This window comes from Notamacropus eugenii, chromosome 4 (assembly GCF_028372415.1).
Source record: "Notamacropus eugenii isolate mMacEug1 chromosome 4, mMacEug1.pri_v2, whole genome shotgun sequence".
NCBI lineage: Eukaryota > Metazoa > Chordata > Mammalia > Diprotodontia > Macropodidae > Notamacropus > Notamacropus eugenii.
In genome coordinates, this window is record NC_092875.1 from 165,352,263 (window position 1) to 165,365,955 (window position 13,693).

Here is a 13,693-nt window from a genome sequence, read left to right on the forward strand (position 1 = left end):
ATCTTCAAGATAGACCAAGTCTGTCAGCAGAGCAATGATTGATCCTTCAGTTCCATTCTTAAAATACAGGTCATTCATCTGATGTAAAAATTATAAGGTTTTTCTTTTGTTTATTATGTCTAATATAAAATACAGCCTGAAAAAATAAGTATCAATGAAGTGACAAGAGTGCTGAATTTGGGGTCAGGAAGACCTAGTTCCAAAAGGTGGAGTCTCACTTTAAAACCTGCTGTGTGATGATAAACAAATCATTTCACTATCCCATCAATGTCTTCGTTTATAAAATAGAGGAGTCAGACTCAGTGGCCTCTTAAGGGTCTTCACAGCTTTAAAATTTATTGTCCTTTGAATGCTTCAGCTTAACATTTAAGGCCCTCTTTCAACTATGATCAAACTGTCTTTTCATCATTCCCCTCTACACACTCTATATTCTAGTTACACTAGTATTACTGACTGTTGTCCAGACTCCAGATTCCATGTACCACCTCCATGAACTCACATAAGTCATTTTCCATGACTAGAATGTAGTCCATTAACAATGCCTTTCCAAATACGCATATTCCTTCAAGGCTCAGAGCTGTCAATTAGTCAACAAAGTATTTAATAAATGCACACTAGGTGCCAGGCACTATACAATATGTTGGGGATACTAATAAAATAATTGCAACATTCCTTCTCCTAAATAGCTTTCATTTTAAAAAGGTAGACAATACCCCTGTGGATATACTTACTAAGAGTAAACATGAATAGGATAAATATAAAGTAGTTAAATGCAAGGTGATTTTAAAGTGTGAACAATGGAAGTTGAGGGATCAGGAAATACTTGCTGTAGAAAGTGGTGCTTGAGGAAGAGAGGGATATTAGATAGAGTGGGAAAAGGCATGTATTGCAGGTATGGCAGACTGCCAGTGAAAAAATATAAAGACAGCAGATGAAGTGTTGAGTGTGAGCAAAAAAGAGATGAGTTTGGCTGGATCATGCATAGTGTGAGAAAGTAATAATTCCAATGAGGCTAGAAAGATAGGTTGGAGCCAGGCTGAGAAGAGCTTTAAAAGAATAAGATCATCCATAAGAATATATATCATTTCCTGATTGATAAGTGGTCAAAGGATATGAACAGACAGTTTTGTGATGAAAAAATATCAAAACAATTTATAGTCATATGAAAGAATACTTTAAATAATTTTTGATTAGGGAAATGCAAATTAAAAAAACCTTGAAATATCATTTTACATTTATCAGATTGGCTAAAATGATTGAAGGGGAAACAAGAAATGTTGGAGAGGATGTGGAACAATTGAGACACTAATTCATTATTGGAGGAACTGTATATTGATCCAGCAATCTGAAGAGCAATCTGGAATTATGCCTGAAGAGTTATCAAATTGCCTATGCCCTTTGACCCAACAATATCACTACTCAGTCTATTTCTAAAGATAATTAAAGAAAAAAAGGAGAAAATCCTATATGTTCTAAAATATTTATAGTAGCTTTCTTTGTGATGGTAAAGAACTGAAAAAAATGTGGGGATTCCCATTAATTAGGAATGGCCGAAAAGGTTGTGGTGCATGATTATGATGAAATACTACTGTGGTATTAGAGATGATGAGCTTGATGACCTCAGAAAAACATGGATCAACTTATACAAAATAATGAGGAATGAAATGAGCAGAACCAAGAGAACACTGTATACAGTAATAACATTATTTTAAGAACAATTTGAAGTAAATAAACCATTCTGATTATTATATAAACCCAAATGAACTACAAAGGACATGTGAAGGAAGACATGATCTATATCCAGAGAAAGAAGTTGTACATGATAGATTTGCAGTTTCATATGCAATCATCTTTTTTTAAATTATACTATATTACAGAAATGCTTGTTTTATTCTATAAACTAGAAAAAATAAAATAAATTTTTTAAAAAAGTTAACCAGAAGGGTTTGCATTTGACCCTACAGGTAAGAGGAAGCCACAGGAATTTATAGAGCGAGACAAAGTGATCAGATTTTTACTTAAGAAATATTGCTTTAGAGGGCTCAAGCCTGGCTGCCTCTGGGATCGTGGTGATCACACACACTCATACCCCAAAGACCCCAGGGAAACAGCTGAAAATGGCCTAAAGTTCTGAATCTACAAACTAGATAACTGACCCTTGAAAACCAGATGGTGAGGAGGACCACCTAAAAGCCAATGAGGCTGAGAGAGGTGATAAGGCTTATCTCCAAAAGCCATAAGTTGGACTCAAGACGCTTTCTGCATGTGAGTACCAAGGCATCACAAAGCATTGCTGTCAGTCTGGATACCCAGGTTCTAGGTGAGAAATCCAGAACCATGTCTCAAACTCAAGAGAATGACCCCACTCACCATAGGGAGCAGCACCTCTGTCAGCACTACAATATTCCCCTGGAGGAACTGAAAACCATTTTCCCACATGGACTGTCCCCTCAATTTGGAATACAGGTGAAGACCTTCAATGAAGCCTGCCTGATGGTAAGACAGCCAGCCCTAGAGCTCCTGCACTACTTGAAAAGTACAAACTTTGCCAACCCTGCCATCCAATATGTCCTCTATGATGAGAAGGGCACAGGAAAAACTCTTACTCTTTGCCATGCAGTTCATTTCAGGGCAAAACAGGACTGGTTGATAATGCATGTTCCAGATGCTCACTGTTGGGTGAAAAATTGTCAGGATCTTCTGCAGTCTACCTACAACAAAGAATGTTATGATCCACCCCTGAAAGCCTCAACCTGGCTAAAGAATTTCAAAACCTCAAATGAGCGGTTCCTGAACCAGATTAAAATTCAACAGAAGTACATCTGGAACAAATGGGAAAGCACAGAGGAATGCAGACCCCTTGGATAAGTAGTTGAGAGGGCCTAAATCAAGTGAAAACTTCCAGTAATGCTGTGGGGATTGAGATGAAAGAACTGAAGAGGCAAAGTTCTTCGGGTTCCTTCCACCTTCTAGTGGCAGTAGATAGTGTCAATGCTCTCTGGGGGAGGACCACATTGAAAAATTAAGGCAAAAACCCGGCTGCCCCAGAGAAGCTGACACTCATTCTTCTTAATATGAAGAAAATTTTGACCAATGATTGGCATGGAGGGGTTATTGTGATGAGTCTGGGCCAGACTGGCTCTCATTAAACCCAGAGCTGCCTATCTGTCCCAGGACTTTCTAGAAAAGGAAAGTTTTGACAATCTAGACCCTTTTGTTCCCATTATAGTTTACAATTATACCCCAAAAGAGTTTGAAAGTTGTATTCAGTTATTTGGAAAACAGGTGGCTTCAGCACAAGAAAGCTCACACAGAAGCATGGAAAAAGGAGCTGCTTTTCTTAGTAACTCAAATCCCTGACAGCTAGAATGGTTTTGCTCTTATCTCTAAATCATGCCCATCTCCATCAGGCCTGGTGCTTGGTACATGTTGGTGTGAACCAGAAAGAATAGTCTTCCTCCAGTCGCAGCCATGATCCACTGTCTGGACAGGTCCCAGGGTTGGCATCCACAGCAGACCTCTAGAGTTCAGGAAAGTCTTCCCAAGGATGGCCAGACTTCTATTGAAGTGATTGCAGCAGCTGAAGATTCCTTCTCTCGTCTTGTGAACGCTGGACCTTGCTCTCAGAAGCAGGATTCTATGATCCTTCTCTTTCCTCTATGATCCCTTCCCTCTTTAAAAAAAGATAAAATGCTTTCCTTAAAAGAAGAATGTCATTGGCAAGGACTTAATTTTTCCAAAGAATTCATGATGGAAAATGCTATCCACAACCAGAGAAAGAACTAATGCACAGTGAAGAAGACTATTTTCTTTTTTGTTTTGTTGTCTTTCTCATAGTTTCTCCCATTCATTATAATTCTAATATGCAATGCGGCTAATATAAAATGTATTTAATAAGAATGCCTATGTAGATATTACCTATATCAGATTTCATGCTGTCTTGGAGAGGGAGGGGGAGAAAGTTTAAAACTTAAGGAAGGAAATGTTGAAAACTAAAAGTCAATTAATATTTTTTTTAAAAAAAGAAAAATGATAAGCACTGGCTAAAAAAAAAAAATATATCACTTTAGGAGCACTCAAAAGGATATAGCTTTGAATGAGGAGAGACTTGAGGTGGTGAGACCAATAAGTCTGTTGCAAAAATCTGGGGTGAGGACTCATGAGGGCTTGAATTTATGTGGAAACAGTGTAAGTAGAGAGAAATGGTCAGACGTGAGAGATGCTGAAGAGGTGTAAATGTCATGTTTTCGTAACAACCTGGTAATAAAATTTGGATCTAGGGACTGAGGGAGGGTAAATAGTTAAAGATAATACCAAGATTAAAAACAAGGGTAGGTGGGCCTGGAACACAAAGAGTAGAAAATACTGGAAAGAGAGTCTATTTAGGGGGAAACAGGATGAGTTCTGTTTTGGAGTTTTAAGTTGAACATCTATGTATTTTATATGAAAATATAAATATATATTATATATAATATAAATATAAGTGTTCTCATATTTTATATGAAATGTCCAAGAGCCATTTTTGACACTATTTTGAAGTTCAGTGGATAGCAGAGACTGAGTATGTAGGTCTGATTGTTGTTAACACAGAGATCATAATCAAAGCCTACGAAGTCGCTAAGAAAGAGACGATATTTAGAAAAGAACACCATTGCTAAGGTGGAGCCTTGTGTAACACTATTGCAGGCATTATATGGATGAGAAATCAGCAGAAGAAATTGAGGAGGTGGGATTAGATAGGCAGGAGGAGAATTATGAGAGAGTAATATCATGGAAGTCCAGATATGAGAGATTATCCTGAAAGAAGAGTACAGTCAATAATGGACATGAGAGAGGGTGAGAGGAATGAGGACTGGGGAAAAAATGCAGATGTATCTTCTTCAGTGAATCCCCCTCCTATGGCAGCTAGGTTCCTCAGGGGCTAAGAAACTTGCACACAGAGTTAGGAAGATTCAGTTAAAATCTGAACTCAGACTAGATGTCCCTGGGAAGTCACTTAACCTTTCCCAGCATCAATTTCTTCATTTGTAAAATAGGGACTATAATAGCACCTCTTTCACAGGGTATGATGATTAAAAGACAAAACAAGTACAGGCACATATGCATGTTAGCTATAGTTATTCTCCACATTTCTTGACTCTCTCTCCCTCCTTATCCTTATACATGTCATATTCTCTAACAGAATGCTCTGTGAGGGAAGAGATTGCAGGGTTTTTTTCCACTTTGTATCTTACTGCTCAACACAAAGACTTGTGCATAGTAGGTGCTTAATAAAAGTTTGGTGGATTAAATTAATTCTGGCTCAATATTTTATTCTTGGATACAAAAGAACATATCATAAATAATGATACAAAAGCATATGTTCATAATTAGTTCCCTAACCAAACCTCTTAAATCACTGTCTGGGCCATGAGACTCTTTTAAGTCTTTACCTCACAGTAGGACAATTAATAGTTTGAATTGCCAACATTAAGATGAAGAATCATGTCTAAATGAAGATTTAACATCAGATCAACCCATGGTGCCAAACATTTAGAGGAATAATAGATAGACTAGAGAATGGTGTTTTAAAATTTGAAGACATCAGAGGCAGTACAATATTAAATAATATATGAAATTAGAATTCATTTATTAGTTCTCATAAGGAGCTGAAAATACCCTACAAACACATCTGAGCCCATTAAGTTTGAGATAAGAAGCATGTTTATGTTTTTTACTTCATCTGACCAAATGTCCTTGTGGGAATTTTGAATTTCTGTGGATTTTCTGAATTACTCAGGTCCTGTAAGTTTTAATTAAAGATGGACAAACCCATGTCAGATGTTTCCAATTGCTTATTACTGCAATTGGCTACCAAGTAACCAGATGTACTATAACTCAGGAGAATCATTCAATGAATTTGATAAGACTCACTTAGATTGAATATCTCCTAGATCTTACTTCAAGACATTTTAGGGAAATATAGCATATTGTGGAAATATCCCAGACATAATTATTAATGCTGTTATATGATGTCAAGATTCTAGATTCTATCCTAAATCTTTCTTGTAACTGAAGTCAAATTTTTCCTGATCTGTCTTCTGTGATTACCTGGAGGCTTATTTCCTTTATTTAAAAGTTATGTATGTACAGTAGGCAAAAAACAAACAAAACCAGAATAGATGCTTCTGCTTTAGCTACCAACCTTCAGACATTCTCTCTCTCTCTGTCTCTGTCTCTCTCTTTGTCTCTGTCTCTGTCTGTCTGTCTGTCTCTCTCTCTCTCTCTCTCTCTCTCTCTGTCTGAATCTCTCTTTCTCACACACATATGTGAGTATGCATTTTCTGAATTGGATGAAAGTTATGAAACCTATGATGTTTAGCTAGTTACTTTGGAGACTTCAGTCTCAAATTTTATATCACTAAGGAAATGTGTAAACACTAAACCTAATCCTTTGGTGAATCAGTTGTTTAAATGAATTCTGGGGTCTCTCTGAGAGATATTGTTAATATAAAGAGGATAAAGTTTTAGGACAGTGAAATCATGTATTCTGAATATTCCATTTTAAATCTCATATCAATAATTGCCTTAATCATACGCATAGGACTTCAGAGAAGAGTTATTCTGAAGGAAAGAAAACATGAGTAAGAATTTCCGTTAAAGATGGCGATGTTAGAGATTCCATCCAAATCCAGCTCTCTTTAGAGAGAGTCTTACCTCAGGAAAAAGGTAAAACAGTATTAAATGAAGCAGACAGTTAACAAATTGAGATGAATGAAATGAAAAAGTAGTGAAATAATTCTAATTCATTAAAGAGAAACATACTCAAAAAACAGAATAGCATGAGGCTTGCTATGATGTCTGAATTGGAGTCATTATCAGGATAGGGCTCATTTTGCCTTCTCTAGAGCTATCCAAAAATGGCACAAGAGGGCTAGAATATGCTATTACAATTCCTGCAGAAGTTTTTCGTTTCTTGATCTTTTTCACTTCCATTGTTTAATGAGACTTTGATTCCTAATTCCTTGAAAAATATCCTGGACTCTGGCAATGGGAATGATTAGAGATCATTTAGTCCATCAAGGGCTGAAAGAGGGATCAGGGATCAGAGGGCATGATTCCTCATCTTACCTTCCTATTGGGGACTACAGAAAGAGAAAGAGCTTTCCTGCATACATCCCCTGGGACAACACTTGAGTTCAGGGCTGTAGTGTGTGTGATGCGTATACAGTGGTTATACCATCTAGAACTACATAGGAGGGACAAATCACAGAAAGTAGACTTCAACGATTAGACAAAATATCTAGGACTGTAAAAATCCCCATCAATAATTACGGTTGTATAGTATGCAAATTTCTCCTGTGGTTCAACTGCCTATAAATCTCTGTCTAAAAACCACATTGAAATGCATATCTTGACTCCAATTCCGATTCACTGTGGTGGTGTTCCTGATGATGTTCACAATAAGAATTTTAATATGACTGGGAAGCTACAGATTTGATTCCTGCCTCATATAAACAAATAAAAAGATAACAATTTCTTTATATTGTAATTGCTAGGACAACATGTATAAATCAGAATATGCAAAATCAATGTGGAGTGGATGGAAGATAACCTTAGAGCTTTTGTGTTATCAGAGGAGATGGTCCTCGAATTGTGTCTCTAAGGTAACCCCAAAGGTCACATAGCTGGTAGGTATTGGAGGAAAGATTTTTCGAATGGTTAGAAATTTATCATATCCTTGAGTAAGAATGGCAAAGAAGGTATCCAGAAAACAATAGAGGACTGAAAATCGACTCCTGCTCCACACTATTTCTTCCTTCCTGCAATTTCAAATCACTTGATGTTTATTAATATGCTGCTTTGAAGAAAAAGCTTATTGAAAATATACTAAAAATTATATTGCTTTTTTAAAAAATGAAGGCATTTACATTCATAATTTCCATCAGGGTTGCAATGCTTTGGCTATTGTATTTTTTCAAATATTCAAAGACATAAAATTATGTTTCTGATGATAGGCAAACTGATGTTAAAGTCATTGTCTTTCAGTTTCTGGTGTTTAGTTTTCTTCTCAAGAAATTAGTTAATGGAATGCTGAAATGGAGTATAAAAAACAAAATACATTCAAATGTATATAAAATTAGCTACTTGGTTTGTAAACTTAGCAACATATTACTCTGAAATACTCCCTAAGTTTCCCCATGATTTCAGTCTCTTCAGTATTTAATTTGCATAATCATGAAGCACATTTTCTAAATGCCTGTGATTGTGATTAAGATGATTTAAAGAAAACCTCTTGTTTTCCTTAAGGTAGCAGTTGATTGTGTGCTACCATGCTGTTTATTCTGTTGTCATCTACAGAGTAAGAGAACAGGGAATATATTTATTTTCATCTCAAATATTCCCTCACAGATTCAAAGTAGAAAAGCAGCTTAACCTTGCTTGCCACCTATCATAATATTTAAACATGAATAATCACTTCATTGTTGAAATTAAAATGATGTGGAGTCCTTTAAGAATTCATTTCAAGTGTTTGTGTTGATCACATCTGGCATTAAAATTTGTTTTCCTGCAGATTTTTGATTGTCTTGCTATGTTGGTGTTTATCTCTCTCTGTGTTTCTTTTTCTGTCTCTCTGTCTCTTGCTTTCTCTATGTTGCATGCGGTCCCCTTTTACTTTTTGCCAGAGTCAGACTGGTGGAAAAGTGATGAAGAGAGCACTAAGAAACAGTTTACAGTCTGTCAACTTCCCATGATGAGAATGAACAGAGACTATCATGAAGATAATTGTAGCTTATACCACTACTGCCTTATCCAAAAATAACCCCATAACATCAGGTAGCACAAGAATGATTGTACTCATATGTCAGATGGAAGAGCTAAAGTTTTGACATAGTAAATGATTCAGTTCTCTTTGCAGGATTGGGAAGTACTGAGGCAGCAGTCGAGTCTTTGCCTCCTAACTCTATGGCCAGCACTCTGTCCTCTATCCATGCTACTTCAAAATCTTCTGAAAAAGGTGAAGGAAAGGCAGTTAGTGAATAACCTGACAAGTTTTTCAAAATAATGTCAAAACATACCGTTAGCTATATCTGTAGTGTCAAGGGGTAAACAAGGAAAATTGGTAAATTGAATATTTTGACTTGCTATCAAGAAATGAAATAGGAAAAAATTTGATAAACCACTCAGAGGCTTTATTCCCTTTAATATGCCTTTGACTTTAATATCTTTGCATTTAGTTATTTATAAGGTATTTTGGAAATGGCAAGTATTTCCACTTAGAATCATGGAATTTATAGCTAGAAGGGATCTTAAACATTATTTTTACAGCAGTTCTTAACCTGAGGTCAATTGTTCCCTTAGGGTTTGTGTATAGATGTTTAGTAGTTCAAAAAATAAAAAGGAATATATATATATTCACACCCTTCTAACTGGAATTTTGCACTTCCCTCAATTATATAAAATATTATTCCTTTTTCATATTTTGAAAATCATTGGCCATTTTTTTCTTCTATTTTCTTCTTCAACTGTTCCAGGAGTGCTCTCTGTGCATGCCATCAGTTCATAGTCACTTCTGAAGTTTCAGATGGGAGTACAGTCTCAGTACTGATCTCTTTGGTAATCATGTTTTGGTCCTTGTCCCCACAGATAGATTCTATGGTCTTTTCCCTCCTCCTTTGCTTCTTGCTCATGATGGTGAGGTTTTGCATGTTGTGGTCTCTGGTTCTTTCAGTTAGAAGTTGGAGAACTTGTTGAGCTGCTAGTGTGAGAAAGCTAAGGGCAGGTGCCTTTGTTTTTCCTTTTGTTTTGTGTTTTCTGGCTTAGCCCTGGGGCTAGTTTGTTAAGTGTGGGGGAGGGGTGGTCTGCTCATAGGAGATCTCCTCAGCTGAACTAGAGCAAAGGCAAGGGGCAGCTAGGTGGTGCAGTGGATAGAGCACCAGCGCAGGAGTCAGGACAACCTGAGTTCAAATCTCACCTAAGACACTTGACACTCACTTAGCTGTGTGACCTTGGGCAAGTCAATTAACCCCAATTGCCTCATCCTGGGTCATCTCCAGTCATCCTGATGAATATCTGGTTGCTGGATTCAGATGGCCCTAGAGGAAGAGTGAGGTTGGTGACCTACACAGCACCCCCTCACTCAAAACAAAGTCAAGTGCAAGGCATGTCATCATTTCTCTGATGGCATGGACTTCTTTGGCAAAGAAGGATGAATACACACAGAGCAAAGGCAAATTCAGCTCACGCCTGGGTCCTAGTGTGAGTTTCCATCCCTTTGGGCTCCTCTCCTTCCAGTTAGCCTCCATCACAGTAAGAGGAATCCCTCTTAACCATTTTTCTAGCCTCAGATACTATGAGACTGCTTTTCCCTTCAGCTGTTCCCACTGATCCAGGATTTTTCTAGGGAAATATTTTATGGTTCTTTCAAGGTCAATCAGAGGAAGGGGAGAGAGCATTTACTGATCACTCTGCCATACTGGATCCCAGAAGATCAAGTAGGTGACTTACAGAAGTTTAATCTGCAGGCTCAGCAGCTGTCACTCACTCCCCTAATATAGAAAAAGGTCTCAAGAGTTACAAATAATATCTTTCCATGTAGGAATGTAAAGAGTTCAACTTTAATGAGTTCCTTCAGGCTTCTCTTTCCTGTGTATCTTTTCATGCTTCTATTGATTCTTGTATTTGAAAGGCGATTTTTCTATTCAGCTCTGGCCTTTTCAACAAGAATGCGTGGAAGTCCTCAACTTCATTGAAATTCCAGTTTTTTCTGCTAAAGTATTATATTCACTTTTGCTGGGTATGTGATTCTTGGTTTTAATCTCAGTTCCTTTGACTTCTGGAATATCATATTCTAAGACCTTCTATTCCTTAGTGTAGAAGCTGCTAAATTACGTGTTATACTGATTGTATTTCCACCACCAGTAAATTTTTTTCTTTTTGTATGCTTGTAATATTTTCTCCTTAATCTGGGAACTCTGGAATATGGCTAGAATATTACTAGGAGCTCTCCTTTGGGGAATCTCTTTCAGGAAGTAAGTGACGAATTCCTCCCATTTATATTTTACCCTCGAGTTCTAGAATATAAGGGCAGTTTTGCTTTACAGTTTCTTGGAAGATGATGCTGAGGCTCTTTTTTTGATCATGGCTTTCAGATAGTCTCATAATTTTTAAATTGTCTCTCCTTTATCTATTTTCCAGGTCAGCTGTTTTCCAAATAAGATATCTCACATTGTCTTTTAGTTTTTCATTCTTTTGGTTTTGTTTTGTAACTTCTTGATTTCTCAAAAAATCATTAGCTTCCATCTGCTCCATTCTAATTTTTAAAGAACTATTTTCTTCAGTGAATCTTTGAACCTCATTTTCCATTTGGAAAACTCTTTTTATTTATTTATTTTAATTATTACTATCTTATTTATTTTTAGTGTTCTACAATCACTTCCATCTATCTTAGATTTTTCCCCTCCCTCCCCCACTTCCTGCCTACCTCCTCACTCCCTCCCTGACATGGAATACAGTTTTATATAGGTTCTACAAATATATTCCTGCTAAATACATTTTTACCTTAGTCATGTAGCACAGAAGAATCAAAATGAATAGGAAAAATCAAAGAACAAACCAAAACATAATACAAAAAAAAAATGATCTGCTTTATTCTGTGATCAAATCACATAGTACTTTCCCTGCATGTGGAAGGCATTTTGCCTTGAGAGACCATTGGGAATTATTTAAGTCCTTGCATTGCAATGAAGTACTAGGTCTACCAGAAAAATTTCTCACACACTGCAGTTCTTGCTGTGTACAAAGTTCTCCTGGTTCTGCTCCTTTCACTCAGCATCAGTTCATATACATCTCTCTAGGCCTCTCTGAAGTCTTCCTGCTCATCATTTCTTATAGCACAATAGTATTCCATTACATTCATATACCACAATTTATTCAGCCATTCCTCAACTGATGGGTATACCCTCAATTTCCAGGTTTTGGTCATCACAAAGAGTGCTGCTATAAATATTTATGTACATGTGGGACCTTTTTCCATTTTTTTTAAAGTTTATTTTTCATTTTTAATACAGTTTATAACAGATGAAACAATTCAAACTTTTGGTCAAGTGATACTTCTTTTAAAGCATTTACAATATGGACCACAAAAGAATTTTTTAAAAAACTTTAACCAACTGAGACACAAATAATATTTATGTTTCCTAACTTCACAAGCTCTTGACTTAATTGTCTCTACAGTATTACTAAGAATTAAAAGACCCTAACTTATTGTTGTTGGTCTAAAGTCCTAAGCCTAATAGCTTAATTTTAGACTTAACCTTGGATGTTCCCCTACCAATAATCTATAATTTAATAAATCTGGTATTAAGCTTACAAACCTTTTGACGCTAGAGGGAAACAATATCTCCTCAACTTCGTGTCAGTTCCAGGCAGGAGTAGATTGTCAACTTGCATTCAATCAGTCTTAAAGTCTGGCAGGTGTCAGTGGGGAAATTGAGTCAGGAGAACTCTACCTCAGCCCAGGCTGAACAGGCACTCTCCTACCCTTCCCATGAGATCATCTTTTACAATTCATACAAATATCTCACAGGCTTACTGGTATCATGGATTTGAGGCTCACATTGCCTTTCTTGCCATCCACATCTGGAGTTAGACTCAGAAGATCAGTCACTTAATAGTCCCATAGCATCTAAAAATAGCAAGTTCCAATAGCCAGGTTTCAAATATGATTATAATTTCACTTTGGCTAAAGAACATCTTTTGAGGCAAGTCTTAAGTGACTTACATGGCTTTCTATACATGTGCTAGTTCCTGATTAAACAGCAATCATAAAATCAAATTTACCATTTAAACCTTAACTTTTCCATCAATGCCAAATTTTACCCGAGGTTACCTTCCTTTAGGAAATTTACACTAAAATTCTTTTTCTCAAACTAAAGATGTCTCTGATTTATTCTCAGTAATTAATTCAGTCAATTGTTTTAATACTAATTGCTTTTACCTCACTTTGTAACACGTCCAATTTTTCTCCCCATCACTCCCCTCTCCCCACTTCCTAATACTTTGCATTCTGATTACTCCTTACCTCAATGTACCCTCCTTCTATCACACTCTACCCTTCTCTTATCTCTAATCTTCTGTCTTTTCTTGTAGGGCAAGATAAATTTCTATATCCCATTCCCTGTATTTCTTCTTTCTCGATTATATGCAATAAAAATTCTCAACATTTATCGCTGATACTTTGAATTCCAACTTCTCTCCCTTCCCCCTACCACCCTAACCCCACTGAGAATGCAAGCAATTCAATACCAACTAAATGTGTCATTTTGCAAAAGACTTCCATAATAGTCATGTTGTGTAATAGTAACTATTTTGCCCTCTGTCCTACTCTATTCCCCCTTATTTTTCCCCCCTCAATTGACCTTGTCCTTAACCGAAAGTGTTTATTTCTAGTAACTCCCTTCTCCCATTTGCCCTCCCTTCTATCATTCCCCTCACCCCACTTGTCACCTCCTCCCCTACTTTCCTGTGATGTAAGATAGATTTTCATATTAAATTTAGTGAGCATGTTATTCCCTCTTTCAGCCATATATGAAGAGAGTAGCTTCACTTTTCCCCTCTCCCCTTCTCCCTTTTCTCCTCCATTGAACAAGATTTTTCTTATCTCTTTTATGAGTTATAATCTGCCCTGTTCCATTTCTCCCTTTCTCCTCCA

At 36.7% G+C, this 13,693-nt stretch overlaps 1 pseudogene; it reads left to right on the forward strand.

The window, feature by feature from the left end:
- The first annotated feature begins 2,196 nt into the window (after positions 1-2,196).
- Positions 2,197-3,390, forward strand: LOC140498289 (small ribosomal subunit protein mS29-like; annotated as a pseudogene).
- Positions 3,391-13,693: the final 10,303 nt, after the last annotated feature.